General features: G+C 35.4%; 1 non-coding gene and 1 pseudogene across 1 annotated transcript; both read right to left on the bottom strand.

Annotated features, from left to right (window-relative positions):
- Positions 1-307: 307 nt before the first annotated feature.
- Positions 308-10,850, bottom strand: LOC111018271 (phytochromobilin:ferredoxin oxidoreductase, chloroplastic-like; annotated as a pseudogene).
- Positions 10,851-12,984: 2,134 nt separating this feature from the next.
- TRNAV-CAC (transfer RNA valine (anticodon CAC)) lies at positions 12,985-13,058 on the bottom strand. The gene has a single exon. It is a non-coding gene; the product is annotated as a tRNA-Val (tRNA).
- Between the last annotated feature and the right edge of the window lie 3,950 nt (positions 13,059-17,008).

Raw genomic sequence — 17,008 nt, 5'->3', positions numbered from 1 at the left:
CATTTTTGGTATTCTTAAACGAATGCTTAGAGTAATATCCTTAGTCCTTGTGGATTTCGACCTTGTTTATACTACAATCAGTGAGAATAATGTATACTTGCACTTATTTTCACGTCAGTTATTGATACACAACAAGTTTTTGGCACTAGAGTCAAGCAGGTACAAAGCATATATGGCGAAGAGTAGTCCTAGATTTTCTGCGTAGAGTCAAACAGTGGATGAAAAGCAACCTAAGGCTGTGACCCTAGAGGAGATGTTCAAAGCATATATGACGTAGAATGAAGCTACTGTGCAAAGTCTAGCTGCATTATTGCAGAGTCAAGCAGCATTCCTCCAGAATATGGAAATGTAAATTGGATAGCTGACTACAGAATTGAAGAGTAGGCTGCGAGGAGTGCTCCCTAGTGACACTGAACAACCCAAGAGAGATGCCAAGGAGCAATGTAAGGTCATTACATTGAGAAGTGGAAAGGCGTTGCCTCCTGCCCATCCAAATGCTCTAGGAATCCATAACGAATTAAATTAAGAAGAAGAAAGTGAGGCAGACAAGACACTTATAACCATGCCAGTTAAAAAGGACAAACCTCAAGCAGTTAACAAGTAGTGACACCCATAACCTAAGGGAAAGGAAGTAAACAGAGAGGAAGAAAAAGTTGAGGCATTAGAAGAAATATTGCTGGAGCATCCATGCCTAAAGCAACTGTAAAGCTGAAGCAACCAGAGCAAGTGGCTACTCCAGCACAGTATACCACCGTGTCTTCGTATCAGAAAAGGTTACCGAAGAAGCACGAAGATGAACAACTCAAGAAATTCCTGGATGTGCTTAAGCAATGTCATATCAATATTCCACTAGTGGAAGCATGAGAGCAGATGCCTAGCTATGTGTGGTTCTTGAAGGACATTATTACAAAAAAATACGGGCTGGGAAAGTTTGGAAACAGTGTGCCTAACAAAGGAATGAAGCACAATCCTTACGAGCACGATCCCAGAAAAGAGGAAGGATCTAAGAAGTTTCTCCACACCGGTATCTATAAGAGGACAAAAAATCGGGCAAACATTCTATGATCTTAGTGCAAGTATTAACTTAATGGCCTTGTATATTTATAAGAAGCTGGGAATGTGTGAAGCAAGACCCACTACGATGACACTCCAACCAGGAGATCGCTCTATTACATATCCTGAAGGGAAAATTGAAGACGTGCTACTACCAGTGGACAAATTTATATTCTCTGCTGACTTTATTATCCTTTATGATGCAGATAAAGATGTCCCAATCATTTTGGGAAGGTCATTTCAAGCAACTGGAAGGGTATTGGTGGATGTACACAAAGGAGAGCTAAAATTGCGAGTACAAGATCAAGAAGTGAAGTTAAGCCCCAATGCATCATGTAGAAGCTAGTAAGGGCCAACCATGTGGAGAGAGGGTAGACGTTCCAACATCTGGTGCCCTCAATCAAGAATAGAGCCTTACAACCTCTCTGGATAAAGTACACATCACTATAGAAGAAAAGCCAGCAAACTTACCTAAAGAAGAGCCACCCGACATCAAGGCTACTCTAAAAGGTCCAGCATCAAGGACGAGGAAATAGAAAAGAGAGCTGGAATCATCATGCAACAAAGAAAAAAGGCAAAATCTTCCAAGTCACACGTCAAAGTACAAATCGAACAAGTGGAAGCAACTCCAGCCACCGCTTCCAAGAAAAACAAAAAGGTAAAAATGAGAAATTTTGTTTTCTCAACTAAGAAGAAAAGGTATGCTACAACTATTTTGCAGGAGCTTATCCCAGTAGCAAAGAGAGGGCAAAAGATGATGGATCCAGAGAGAAATATCAGCCCACATGCGACTCGTTGGATGAGAAAGAAGACGAAGAAGATTGACCTACTTGACCTGTAAGAGGAAGGCCCTTTCCATTTTGCTCCTATTGAATAACCCCCCTATGATATTTTAAATTTATGTTTTTACTGCTAAGGCAGGCTCCTGCAAAATAGTTGTAACATACCTCTTCCCCTCAGTTGAGGAAGTTGCTTCCACTTGTTCAATTTGTACTCTAACATGTGACATGAAAGGTTTTGCCTTTTTCTCTTTGCTGAATGATGATTCAAAATTTCTTTTTTCTATTTCCTCATCCTTGATGATGGACCTTTTAGAGTAGGTTTGATGTCGGGTGGCTCTTATTCGGGTAAGCTTGCTGGTTTTTCTTCTATAGTGATGTGTACTTTATCCATAGGGGCTATAAGACTCTGTTCTTGATTGAGGGTACTAGATGTTGGAATATCTTGAAGGGATTGAATCTCTCAGCGGAAGTATGTGTAAACACTTGTGCTTTGATTTTGTTTTAGGAAGAACTACGAAGAAAAGAAAATAAAACAATACAAAGAACGAGAACCTACCTTTGAAGATTGTTCTTTACCATAGACACCAATGCCACTGAAAAGCCTTCCCCGCTGTTCTCTTGTCAAGGACCGATTTGTGGGAACCGTCATTTGAAAGAGAGGAAATTTGATTTTTGAGAGAGAACTTTTGAGAGAAATTGTTCAACCATTGAGTAAAAACCTCTACTCTCATTTTATAGAAAGGGAGAGGAGTGGGGAAGAAGCAACCTCCCTACCCACCAACTTCCCACTTACTTGGAAAACGCAAGGAAGTGAGTTGGTTAATTAAATTTTAATTAATTAATTAGTTAATCAATTATAAAACTAATTAATTAATAATAATTAATATCATATGTTTAATTAAAGCTTTATTTGAATCATATTCAAATGTATATCTCTCTCATAACCTATAATTTTAATGTGAATCTCATTCAGATTAATTTTAACCTATAGTTTTAATATGAATTCAATTCATATTAATCATTATTTGAATCTTATGCAAAAATAACTCTCATAATATAGAGTTTAATTGTGAATGTCATTCATAATTAACTTTATATTATAATATATATATATATATATTAATCGTATCTTATACCATTAACCTACCTTCCCTTAAATAAGTTGAATCCCTCAAATTCTTTCACAAGTCTTGATCATTGACTTACCTATTGTGAACTAGCGGAGGAATCTAATGGACCTACAGATCAGAAGTTCCAACGATACGAGATTAAATGATTAAACTCATTAACCAAAATAACCAACATTCATTAACTGTGGGTCACTACAATAAATACCTACAGCTGCACTATTCGCACCGTAGAATATTTTGCATTCATGGATATTGACCATTAACAGTAAGTCACCCTTGAGTTACCTTTTTTCTTCTTAAGTACCACCGATCCTCTAATGAACAACTTGTTTATGGTCTAACCATTAAACAAAAGTCCATCTCGGGTCAGTGAGAGGGTGTGGCCCCTTATTGAAGTCCCGGAGTCAACACTTAAGAGAACACTCATCTACTTATCCTAAAGTCGGGAATGAGTGAATTCCATCTTGTGTAGTTATCTTCTCAGCTGCTCACTTGGTCTTGTCCCCAAAATGGTAGGAATATTGAGTCGGCGACTCAGGTCACTTTCACCCATATAAATCAAATGACGATCCTTTATAGGCAGGAGTCCATAACTCACTCAGGATTGAGATTGAGTTACCTGGTATTCCTATGAAATAATAATCAATTAGTTAATAGTATTACAGCTAAAGATTAATTATTCTGCGGTCCAATCTTATACAAACTTATTGCATAGGATACCCCACTTGCATGTCTCTACATGAACGATTTGGATTAAGTCATTTGTAACTCTTAAAAAGTGGGCCGTATCCATAGTGTTACCAAGATAAGGTACCCAACCTTACCTATATACTATAGTCCCATTAGGTAATTATTGGAACATTATCCATTTGTATATCGAATATATACTGTATATTAAATATATACCCCATATAGCAATTATATACTGTATATTAAATATATACCATGTATATCAATTATATACCTATATCAGTTATATACTGTTCCAGTTACATGACATAACCTTAGATGTTAGTTTATTGGATTTGGGTTAATGCAATTCTAAAAGGAACTTCAATAACAACTTCATTGAATAAATATTTATGTTACATTAACAAGCCACGTGTTTAGGGCACAAAACCCAACACATCTACCCTCTCTCCACTTGGTTGGCCCTCATTAGCTTCTGCATGTTGCGCTAAGGCCTCAACATTTTTATACTGTTCTACTGGTGCTGGAGTTTCTATTTCAGTGGCAGCATCTTTTTTTACTATCATCTCTTTATTCCTATCACTAAAATCGTCTTGAGCTCTAGCATCTCTATTTGCACTATGCTCCAGCATCATCTCCTGACTAAAATCCTCTAAAAATGATTCTTCCACAATCTGTAAGACTGAACATCCGCAGATTCTGCCGAATACTTCATGGAATCGTAGATAGAAAACTTCACTTCTTGATCTTGGGTACTCGCATTGTTAGCTTTCCCTTGTGTACATCCACCAATGCCCTTCCAATTGCTAGAAATGATCTTCCCAAAATGATTGAGACTTCCTAATATGTATCATAATCAAGGATAATAAAGTCAGCGGGGAATATAAATTTGTTCACTTGTACCAGCACATCTTCGATTTTCCCTTCATGATACGTAATAGAGCGATCTGCTAGTTGGAGCGTCACCGTAGTGAGTCTTGCTTCACCCGTTCCCAGCTTCTTGTAAACAGACAAGGGCATCAAGTTAATGCTTGCACCAAGATCACAAAGTGCTTGCCTGATTTTCTGTCCTCTTATAAATATCGGTATGGAGAAACTTCTTGGATCCTTCATCTTTTCTGGGATCTTGCTCGTAAGGACTGTGCTACATTCCTTTATTAGGCATACTGTTTCAAACTCTCCTAGTCTGCGTTCTTTGTAAGAATGTCCTTCAAGAACCGCACATAGCTAGACATCTGCTCCAATGCTTCCACTAGTGGAATATTGATATGCAATTGCTTAAACACATCCAGGAATTTCTTGAATTGCGCATCTTAATACTTATTCTGTAACCTTTTCAGATACGGAGGCACAGGGGTATATTTTGCTAGAGCAACCACTTGGTCTGGTTACTTCAGCTTTCCAGTTGCTTTGGGTACGGATACTCGAACAATATTTGTTCTGGGTGCCTCAACTTTTTCTTCCTCTCTATTTACTTCCTTTCCCTTAGGTTCTGTAGTCTAGGTGCCATTACTCGTTAACTACCTGAGGTTTGTCCTTTTTTGAACTAGCATGATTATAGGTGTCTTGTCTGCCTCCTCTTCTTCTTCTTCTTGATTTAATTCGTTATGGATTCTTGGAGCATTTGGATGGGCATGAGGCAATGCCTTTGCACTCTTCTATGTAATGGCCTTACATTGCTCATTGCCATCTCTCTTAGGTTATTCAGTGTCACTAGGGAGCATTCCTCACGGCCGACTCTTCAAATCTATAGCCAACTGTCCTATTTGCATTTCCATATTCCGCAGGGATGCTGCTTGGCTCTATTATAAACTTTTTTCGTGTTTGTTACCTTTGCAAGGGTCTTCTAGATTAATCTTTTTAGAAGACCGTGTCCCAGATCTTGTTTTGTAAATGTTACATCGAGAACATCAGCAGGCTTTCGAACAAAAAAGAGTTGGATGAAACTTAATTGTCGAAAATCGAAGTCAAACTTTATTTCAGAAGTTGTAAAGAGGAAAGCAATTCAGTAGACTCATAAATGATCTTATAGCTCTAGCTTTGAGGAAACTACTAAAAGAATAAAACGACTACCAAAGTTCAAATGTTAGTAGTTATATAGCTAAGTTAGGGAATGTCCATCCATCTACAACTAGTGTTTCTCCCTCGATCTCAAGAGCTAAGTCAAAAAAATTTTCAAAAAATAGAAACATAATAAAAGGAGAGAGCAAAATATGCATTGTATGAAAAATCTAACAACATTTTCTACCTTTTTTAACAGGTATCTACGTTGCGCTTCTTGTTTAACCATACGTCAAAACAGGTTCGTTTCCTCCTTAGCATTGTCCATGAGCTCAAGTCATGCCTAGTAATAAATTGGAACTTTTCGGTAACATTATCGAAATAAGATGATATATATTCTACTTAAGATAATCTTCCAAATACATATAAAGCTAGAATTAAGTAGCAGCTTAGTTATTTCATCTACCTTATAATAATCCATGGATGCAAAAAATAATATGTCGTACTTGGACTCGGTCGAGGGAAATTTAGTCCATATCACGATCGGTGAGAAAAATTTCAAAGATTTGCTCGTAAGCTTTCCGCTCCACGATAAGAGCTGCAGGAAGTCTGTTTTCAGTAATCATAACATCAAATTTAGAATGGACTAAGGACAACAAGTAATATAACAAACGTCATACAATAAATATAACTAATATTGTAGAAAGAAACATTCACCTCAACATATTTAGTTCCAAGATGCAATAAGTTTTTATAGTACTTCTCTCTATAATCTCTTTGCCTGATGACATCAGGCAAATGGTTGAGATCCCTGCAAAAAATCGAGTTAGTGTTCCAAACGAACGCAAATTGTATGTGTCGCAACGTCATCGCGACGCGGAGCGGCCGACGTCATCCCCTAACGGGTCTCTTTCGAGATTAGGGTTTGGAGTCGCCACCAGTCATCTACGACGTGTGATTGGTCACCTATTTTTAAAAAGTTGGTCTACGAAAACAGAATTTTGGTTCGGGAGTCGGTTGAGCGTAGGGAAGGTGTTAACACCCTACGACACCCGTTCGAAAACGGTACCATATTTTGTCAAAAATTATCCTATTATACTTTGATCCAAAAGGAAAAATACTTTTGTGTTTGATTTTAAATGTCCCAAATATATTGGTTCATATTTTACGATAAAATATGAACCAACAAGCATGAGTGGCGCAAAGACCATTAGAAAAACAGATTATCATGTTGAGAATATTGGAAAGATCCAATTTCTGTCATTGGGATTTTCGAAATAATTATTTAGTAGAAAAGAGAAATTAATAAATAAAAAATAATTTTAGCCTAGGGGCCATCATGACTTGAACTTGTGACGTGAGAGTCCATATACAAATTTCTTACCAATGTGCTAACATCCTAAGATATTAATTAAAATTTTATATAAATGTTTTAAGATTTGAAATCTTATAAAAACGAAAGTTTTCTTTTTTATATTAAAAAAACATTTTATCTAAAATAGTTGTTCGGTAAAATAATGATATATATAAAAAAAATTAATTTAGGCAAGCAAAGACTCAAACCTAAGACATATGAATTACTCCTAACTAACCTACCACTATGCCAACACCATATGATACGACTTAGTATTAATTCTTATCATACAAATCTTTATTTTAAAAAAATGTTTTAAAAAAATAACAATAAAACAAATAAAACTAAAACGAAAAATAATAATAATAATAATAAAATAAAAAATAAATATTTAAAACTTATTTTAAAAATAATCAAATCATATTTAAACAAATTTATTTTAAAATATATCAAATCATATTTAAACAAATATATCAAATCATATTTAAACAAATTTATTTTAAAATATATATAATCATATTTAAACAAATTTATTTTAAAATATATCAAATCATATTTAAAAAAAATTTATTTTAGAATATATATATATATATATATATATATAATATCAAATTTAAAACAAGCTTATTTAAAACAAATAACAAAAATAAAATCATTTCTAAAACAACTTTTTTCTATACCACGTACTGCAGTGAGGAAATTCTAGGTGTGCCCGCGGGTCTGAAAACTGTGAAGGAGCACTCGAGGTCGAAGTCAGGTGGTCAGTGATCCGTGCGTCGGTTGTAGAAGTTTTGCGCCGGACTACTATGGTGCAGGTTGTCTGAACTTGTGATCACTGGGGGACGTGTGCGGTCTGTGTATCGGGGTCGCCGGCCTGGGTGAAGAAGAAGAGAAGGTGATGGTAGAGAGAAAGAAGGAAGTGAATTCTTCTGTATGGGTGTTCTGTCTGTCTTTCCTCCTCACTGCAGCCTTCCTTAAATACACCTAAAACTAACCATAAAAAAGAAAAAGGGGAAGAGAAGAGAGAAAAAGAGGGAGGAGAAGAAGGGGAGGGGATACACGTATGAAGGGAAAAACCAAAGGGGAGAACTGTTTTTTTTATGTTAAAATCAATTTTTTTAAAAAAAAAACCCATTATTTTCAAATAAAATCTAATTTTAAAACTTAATTTGATTCCATTAAAACTTTACATTAAATTTTATAATAAAGTAAATTATGTTATTTTAAACTAAATCAATAAACATAAAAAAAAATAATAATAAATAAATCAGTAATAAATTTCTTTTTAAAAAAACGAAAGCGAGCCGGACCAAATACGGTGTCTACAGTATGCTTAAAGAACAATTTAAGCCCGAGCTCGACTTCAATTTCTAAAAAACCTACTTAAAGGATCAATTTTGATCCTTTTCCTAGTCACTGATCTTTTAAAGTCAAAAAATACTCGAGAAAACTCGCTAAACTAGAAGGCGCGATGTTCTTTCAACTATGTAACTTACTAAGCTCGTCGAGTGTGGGAAATTGCATATGTCTATGAATGGAGTGGTGGCAGATAAGAAAATATACAGATTTAAGCAGTTCAGTTCCCCTGTCGCGATGATAGATGTTGCAATGATTTATGTAGACTTTCGAACATCGAAACTACAAATAATGTAAGGCTATTTATTCTATAAGCTACTTTGTCTTATCATACTTCAAAAGTTCAAAGAAGAAGCTTACATGGCTACTATACTTGAACTTACAATAGAGAAAATATTTGCACAAAACATGGGAACATCAAATTATGGTTTTGGGAATACAGCAAAATCTAAAACCTGCACCACGAATGAAAAGAAACAGTTTTTAGAAAATGAGCATATATACTAAATATGCTTACCAAACTTGTACATACATAGGTTTTAAAAGGAATTTTTAGCAGCTTAAGGTTTTCGAGTTACTTACCACGGAAAAAAGTTACGAAAAGTTTAAGTTTTAGGTTCGAGCTAGCTGCATAAACCACAGTCAAGAAATTTGTTGAAAGCTTATCCAAATTATTCTGAAACCTCATAAGCATTGATACCAATTCTCTTGGAAGTCATTTTTCAACTATATGAAGGGCGAGTTGACAAGATTTTGGGGAGTTTTGGTGTTAGGTGGCATGGTAAAAGTAGTTAAATAATATTAATACCTACTTTTAGAGGAAGTTGTTAGGCCCCCAATTACCCGTACTTATTCTAGAAGGGGTACGTTGTATGGGAGGGGAATATTAGAAGGAAATCCGTCCGGGATTGGGGGAGACTATTTTTGGGTAGTGAGGAATAACTAGTGCTATTGGAGAGAAACCAACCCTTTCGAATAGGTTGGCCGATAGTAGCCTACGAGAATTCTATCTTTTCTTTGAATACCAAGAACTGTAAGGGAGATCCTTACCGAAGTACTTCATTAAAACTTCTTTTTTTTTTTTTGAAAAAGTGCTTATAGAAAAAGTGTTGATTAGAAAACTCATTCATTTTGGTTTAGTAAGCTTCGTTGAAGAATGTTTTTCAGCCTCCGTTGTTTTAGCTTTCTGATATTTCTTTAACTAGAGATCTTGTCTATTTTGGTTCCTTTGTTCGACTGTTTTTCTTCTTTTTTCGCTTCCTTTTGAGAGCTTTCCTTGAACATTTTTCTTTCTTTTCATATTATCAATGAAAGTTTGTTTTTTGCTAAAAAAAAGTGCTTATAAAATTCTTCCTAGGAGGATTGAAGTATGAAGTAAAACTTGCATTGCTTCACTCTCAATATTCAAACTGCGAAAAAGTCTAATCTTTGGAGCTTCAAGCTTGGCTTTTTTGTCCATGGAAATCATGGAATTATACTTTTCCTGCAAGATAAAAATAGTTATATTATTATGATGGTAGAAATAATGATTAGTATCTGACTTCATACAATTCCAAAAGATTTTATTAATAGAGGCATCAAGAATAGCAACAACTAAAAAACAAAGATATGTGGAAGCTAACATGGAAAAATTTACAAAATGTCATAAGAAGAAGAGACTAATCTGACAATCTCCTTAGCAAGAAGTGTGCAAGTTTGAAGAAATATAAACATGAAGAGGGAATAAACAATTAAGATTTCTTAAATGTAAATTGATAATAGACTAAAAAAGAGAAAAAAAGGTCAAATTACAAATTTAGTTGATGATTGCATCCAATTTACTCCAAAAGTTTTAGTTACATCTTATGTAGACCCTATTGAAGACCAAAGGACCAATGTCGAGGCAAGCCCGCCTCGAGTTGGACTCATCCCATATTCTTCTCCCCTACTCAATGGCGAGGGGTGTCACGTTACATCCGACACGACAAGAGGCGCATGGTGGCGATGGCAGCTAGCTCTGTTCTGATCAGCATGTTGACTGACCAAGGGGTTGCACACTCGTGGCGCCTCAGCCCCCAACACAATACCCCTTGCATGCCTCGCATACTATTAGTACCATTGGCAGTGTGACAAGTTATGATTAGAAGTGTGACAAATTAAGGATTCCACATTGAAAAAATAAGGAGGAGGATGACGAGGAAGAGGAGGAGGAGGATGACGAGGAGGAGGATGTTGGCTGGCTAAGGGGTCGCACACTCATGGCGCCTCAGCCCCCAACACAATGCCCCTTGTATGCGAGACACAATGCCCCCTGCATGGCTTGCAGGAGTTGCACACTCATGGCACCTCAGCCCCCATGGGGTTTCGCAATGGTCGCACACTCAGTCTTAGCACCCAGCACAATGCCAAGAAGAAGAAGAAGAAAGCTCCATTATGTGCAGCATGTTGGTTGGCCAAGGGAGCACACTCGTGGCGCCTCAGCCCCCAAGACAATGTCCCCTGCATGCCTCACATACTATTAGTACCATTAGTAGTGTGACAAGTTACGATTAGCAGTGTGACAAGTTAAGGATTCCACATTGACAAGATAAGGAGGATGAGGAAGAGGATATTGGCTGGCCAAGGGGTCGCACACTCATGGCGCCTTAGCCCCCAACATAATGCCCCCTGCATGCGGGATGCCGAAGGAGAATGAGAAGAAGAAGGAGGAGGAGGAGAAGGAGGAAGAAGAAGAAGAAGAAGGAAGGAGAAGGAAGAGAAGGAGGAAGAAGAAGAAGGATGAGGAGGAGAAGAAAGAGAAGAAGCTGGAGAAGAAGGAGATGGAGGAGAAGGAGAAGAAGGAGAAGAAGTTGGAGAAGAAGGAGATGGAGGAGAAAGAGAAGAAGGAGGAGAATGAGAAGGAAGAACGAGGAGGAGGAAAAGAAGAAGGAGGAGGAGAAGGAGAAGAAATCTTGCAAACAAATCAATTAGAGGGAAAATCAATTCCGACAAACTTTAGTGCCTCTTATGGTGACAATGGACGACGGAATTGTTTTATGATAGAGAGGGAGAGAGATTTGAGTTCTCTTTTTCTCCTCAAACTTTCGGTTTCTGCGATTCTCCTCCACCACTTACTACGACTCTTTGAGTATTAATAAAATCTGATAATTTCGGCCAACATATCTGACGGAATGGTTGTTTATTTATATATTTTTTTAATTCAGTTTTTTCTTAATAATCTTCCTAATGTCTCTCTAGTACTTTCCTTTTTATTTATTAATTAAAACGTAAATTTACAGAATTTATGTTGAGTGTTTTTCCAAATTTTATTGGCAAATCTTGTTAACTTCTCTCTAATGGGTCTTCTTTCCTTCTTTATTTATTTATTTATTTATTAAGATATGAGATATATCAATTTATTTCAAGTTGTTCCGGATAAAATCGAGATTGATCCTAATTCGTAAGAAACTTCGGTCGAAAACTTTATATTTGATTTATAATTTTGTAAATTGCAGGTATGAAATTTCAGTTTTCGTTATTTTTATATGTGAAATTTAGTTTAAGAAAGAAAAAAATTGAGGTTGTAAATTTTGGTTCTAAGAAAAAAAGTACTTTTCTTTTTGTGAGAAAGGTTAAAGAAAGAAATTTTATTTTTTTTAAGTATGTTAGAGTGAAGTTAGAGAATTTTTTTTTTTTGAATGAGAGGAGATCAAGAAAGAAAAGTGAGAAGAAATGAGAGCTCCAATAACTATTTTTTAGAAAAATCTAAATATAAAACTAAAAATTTTGGGTAGAAAATGACAATTTCCCAAAGTTAAAAGGCATAATAAGTTGAATATATGACCTCCGTACTAATCATATAGTTGTTGGTTTATTAGAATAGTCAATAGTGGAAGCTGATAATTTCTAAATTTTTTGAAACAATCTTTTTTTTTTAAGTTTGTAGACTAAAATAAAGCGGGTAAGAAACTTTTGACTCCAAGATTGAAATATAAATTTGCTTTTTCAAAACGTTTTAAATAAAATGTATTATTTTTTATTTATTAATATAATTATTTTTTGAGTACAGTTGAACTAAGTTCAGGATAGAAACTAAAAAGTATTAATGAAATTTATAAATTATTTAGAAAATTGGAAAAAATACATGTTTGACTTTTGATATTTATAAATTATTTTCGCGGTCCACTCCATAGTAGCATGGCTTTCTTTCGTCTTCTCACTTACCAGTTCTCATTTCGCAGACCTATGACCCCAACCCCCTATCGACTGATTGAATCAATAGTGTCGCCCGACGCAAAGATGGTTAGAAAAACCGTCAGTTTCTAGATTTGGAAACCGACTAGGTCGGTCTCGATGTCGGGGTTGGCCAAAAACTGACCCGACTGATGCTCACCCCTAATAGACTAAAATGGATACTAAAGGGTTAGTTCATAGCGAATTCCATGATAACAATGTAAAAAAGAGAAAGATAATCATAAATTTTGATTGAATTTCATGTTTTATCCCTAATTTTTCTAAAATTTAATGTTGATCCTCTTTTCTCATGATAACAATGTAAAAAAGAGAAAGATAATCATAAATTTTGATTGAATTTCATGTTTTATCCCTAATTTTTCTAAAATTTAATGTTGATCCTCTTTTCTCATAGAAAATAAAATAATGTTTGGGCCCGGGTTTGAACCGAGGACCTCTAGTGTGTGAGACTAGTGTGATGACCAACTACACCACCCAAACATTAATGAAATAAGTGTTTAAACTTTGTCTAACATTTAATATTTAAAATCTTAATTTTAATCTTTTAACTCTCCTATTAAATGTCATACTTAATCATAAAAGACATCACTTTGAACCTCTAATCTCGTAGATGTGTACATTCTGGCTTGATCAATTAAATTATGCAGCTATGAATTCAAACTGTCGATAAAAGAGAGATGGATTATTGACATTATTTGAGAATTACATGGGGCGATGAAATTAGGATACTGTAAATATATACCACAATTTTCTAATAGATAGACTGTTGTTATCAAGTATTAAATGCAATAATAGCCCACATGTTATATTAAAAAAAATGCAACGATGGAATAAATTTCCACATCATTTTCAACTTGAGAAAAATGACTAATATAGGAATTATTTATATATATTAGAAAAAGAAAAAAAAGAAAAAAGAAAAACACACCTCAAAATTGAACAGATGAAATAAAACTGACTAATATAGGAATTATTTATATATATTAGAAAAAAAAACACACACATCAAAATTGAACAGATGAAATAAAACAGTGAGTTGGGTATAGAAACAAGAGTGATTGAGAATTATTATTTATTCTCATTATATGATGAAAGGTTCACAGACTCCAAATATATAGTAGAGTATGGGATGGAGGTGAATCTGTAAAATTAGTTACATGAAACTAACTCTAAGTATATACAGTAGGGATTTAAATCTATAAAATTAAGTTACAAACAATTGCCTAATCTTCAACAAATTACATACAATCGATTCAGCTACTGATCACCTTTAATGAACTGCCTTAATATCCCCCCTCAAATGAAGTGTTGTAGGTAACAAACATTGAGCTTGGAACAAAGAGCGAGCCAGAAAAGATTTTGCAGATAAAGGCTTTGTAAATATATCAGTTATTTGTTCAGTAAAGGGTAGATGAAAGACAACAAGCTTCTTTTGAAGAACAAGGTCACATACGAAATAGATGTATAGCTCCACATGTTTCGTGCGTGAGTGAAGAATGAGATCGGCAGAGAGATGAACTGCGCCCAGATTGTCGCACTAAAGCACTGGGGGTTTGCACACGTTAACAGACAATTCTTTTAGCAAGGACTGCAACCAAATAAGCTCCACACCAACATTTGCAAGGCAGCGAAACTCTGCTTCTATGCTAGAGTGGGAGATAATCTGCTGCTTTTTAGAGCCTCAAATGATAAGATTACCACCAAAATAAAGAGAATAACCTGAGGTTGATTTCCTATCATCTGAGTCTGAGGCTCAATCAGCATCAGCAAATCAATTGATAGTCAGCTGGGACGGTTTGTATACAAACAAACCATGGTGCAAGTACCCTTCAAGTAATGAAGAATTCGTTTAATTGCCTGCCAATGGAGAAGGGATGGAGTATCCATAAATTGACATACTCGATTAACAACATATGAGATCTCTGGACGTGTTACCGTCACATACTGCAGAGAACCAACGATGCTACGATATAACTAAGGATCAGAAAAACGCTCCCCACCTCTTGAAGAACATCAGGATTGCAATGGGGTTTGTAGTATTCATGTTGGACCGAAGAAGGACATCAGAGATGTACTTAGATTGAGACAAGAACATTCCCCCATTCTCGGTATAAGATACCTCAATACCAAGGAAGTAGCTAAGAGGTCTAAGGTGCTTAAAGCAAATATAGCATTGAGTGACGAAATGAGGGAAGAAATAGTTGCAGCAGAAGAACACGTTATGATAATAACATCAACATAAATTAAAACATAACAACAACCAACTGGAGTAGATCTCATAAATAGTGATGTATCAGCTCTAGAATTCACAAATCCGAAAAAGAAGAAAAAGCCTTCAAGTGATCAAACCAAGCCCGATGAGCTTGTTTGAGGCCATATAATTCTTTCTTCAGTTTACAAACTAATGGTACTGATGTAGCGGATGTCGAAATACAGAATTCAATAGGTTGATCCATTAACACCTCTTCAGTTAGAAGCCCATGGAGGAATGCATTATTAATATCCAATTGTCTAATCACCCAATTATTGGCTAACGCTAGAGTTAGCAACACACAAATGGTTACTGGTATAATAATCAGGTTGAAAGTTTTAGAGTAATAAATGTCAGCAACTTGATGGAACCCTTTTGCTACCAAACGAGCCTTATCTCGAGAGATAGATCCATCCGAGTTCCTTTTGATTTTGAATACTCATTTACATCCAATTACTTTCTTATCATGTGGTAAGGGGACCAAATCCCAGATATGATTACCCATGAGAGCATCATACTCTTGTTGCACAACTTTCCTTTAGTGTGCACAACGCAGGGCATCCTTAACGGTATGAGGTATAGCTTCGATAAAAGTAGATAGGAAGGTCTTTGGTTTCCATATGCCATTGGACCTCGTGACCATTGAATGAGTATTCAAAGAAGCAGTAGATTGCAGTGGAACAAAATGATAGGGAGCAGGAGGATCAGAAAGATGTGGTGAAGGATTATCAGTACAAGGTAGATTTGGTGAGGAGTTTTCGGTAGACGGTGCACTCGAAGGAGAGCTAGGAGGCAAAGGAGTATGTAAGGGAGGTATGAAGACATGAGGTTCTGTAGAAGGTGAATTAGAAATAATAGGTAGGGAATTGAAGACGTAAGAGGAAAAGGAAGGAATCATGGTCGATTGAGATGAATTTTGGTAGGGGAAGACAAGTTCATCGAAGAGAACGTGTCTAGAAATAAACAATTCACTAGATGGATGAAGACATTTGTAGCCTTTATGCAAGGAATAAACAAGGAGAGGAATGTAAACTCAATTTATGATATGTTGTAAGGACGGAGATAGGGAAAACAAAAACACCCAAATACCTTAAGGAAGCGGAGGTTTAGTGTTAAAGAGAAGCTCCATTGGACATTTACCATGAAGAACATTAGTAGGTAATCGATTTATGAGATATATACAAGTAGAGAATGATGAGATGTAAATTTTGGAGTGGAAGCGGATCTTCGTTCATGACTTTTAGAGAAAACAAAAACAAAGGTGTGAAAAAGTGAAAATACAGGGGAAAATGTTTTCCCTTACCTTTGAAAAACTCTTCTTCAATGGTTCAATCTCCCGAACACCACCAAATGATCTTCCGAGCTATCCTCTGGGTACGAGATCGTTGCTTGTGGGAGCGTTTTTATCTTGAGCAAGAGGAAATTGAGAGAGTGTTGATTGAGAGAATTTCTTCATTGGGAATGGTTATTTTTGCAGAACCATTCTGCAATAACTCCATATGAACTCCCCTCCCCACGTCATGTTCCCCCACTCCCCTGCAATTAAGCATGGGAGTGTTAATATTAATATTAATAATTAATATATATATATATATATATATATAATTAATTAATTAATCATATTAATTAATAAATGTTAATTAATTATTAATCTAATTAATAATCAATTAATATATATATCAAATAAATAATTAACACTTAATTATTTATCACATAAATAGAATCATATTCTATAGCATTTTTCCCGTATAACCTATAGTTCTAATGTACATCTTATGCACATTATTTTTAACCTATAGTTTTAATATGAATCTTATTCATATTAATTTTATTTGAATCTCATTCAAATAATTTCTCTCATAATATATAGTTTTAATTTAGAATTAACTATATATTATAATGTATCAATAAACATATATTCCCTTGAGTAATTTGAACATTTCAAATTCTTCCAAAACCTTGATCCTCGTTTTACCCGTTATGAGCTAGCAATGTGACCTAATGAACCTACAGATCTGAAACTCTAACGATACGAGATTAATCGGTTAAACTCATTGACCGAGTTAATCAACATTCGTTAACTACGGGTCACTCCACTAAAGACCCACAGTTGCACTCTTTTCACTGCAGAATGTTTTCGTGTCCACGGATATACGACTATAAATGACAAGTCAATCCT

This window comes from Momordica charantia (genome assembly GCF_013281855.1).
Source record: "Momordica charantia cultivar OHB3-1 chromosome 11 unlocalized genomic scaffold, Mcharantia_2.0 BLBB01000011.1, whole genome shotgun sequence".
Classification (NCBI taxonomy): Eukaryota; Viridiplantae; Streptophyta; class Magnoliopsida; order Cucurbitales; family Cucurbitaceae; genus Momordica; species Momordica charantia.
This window is presented reverse-complemented; position numbering and strand designations above follow the sequence as displayed.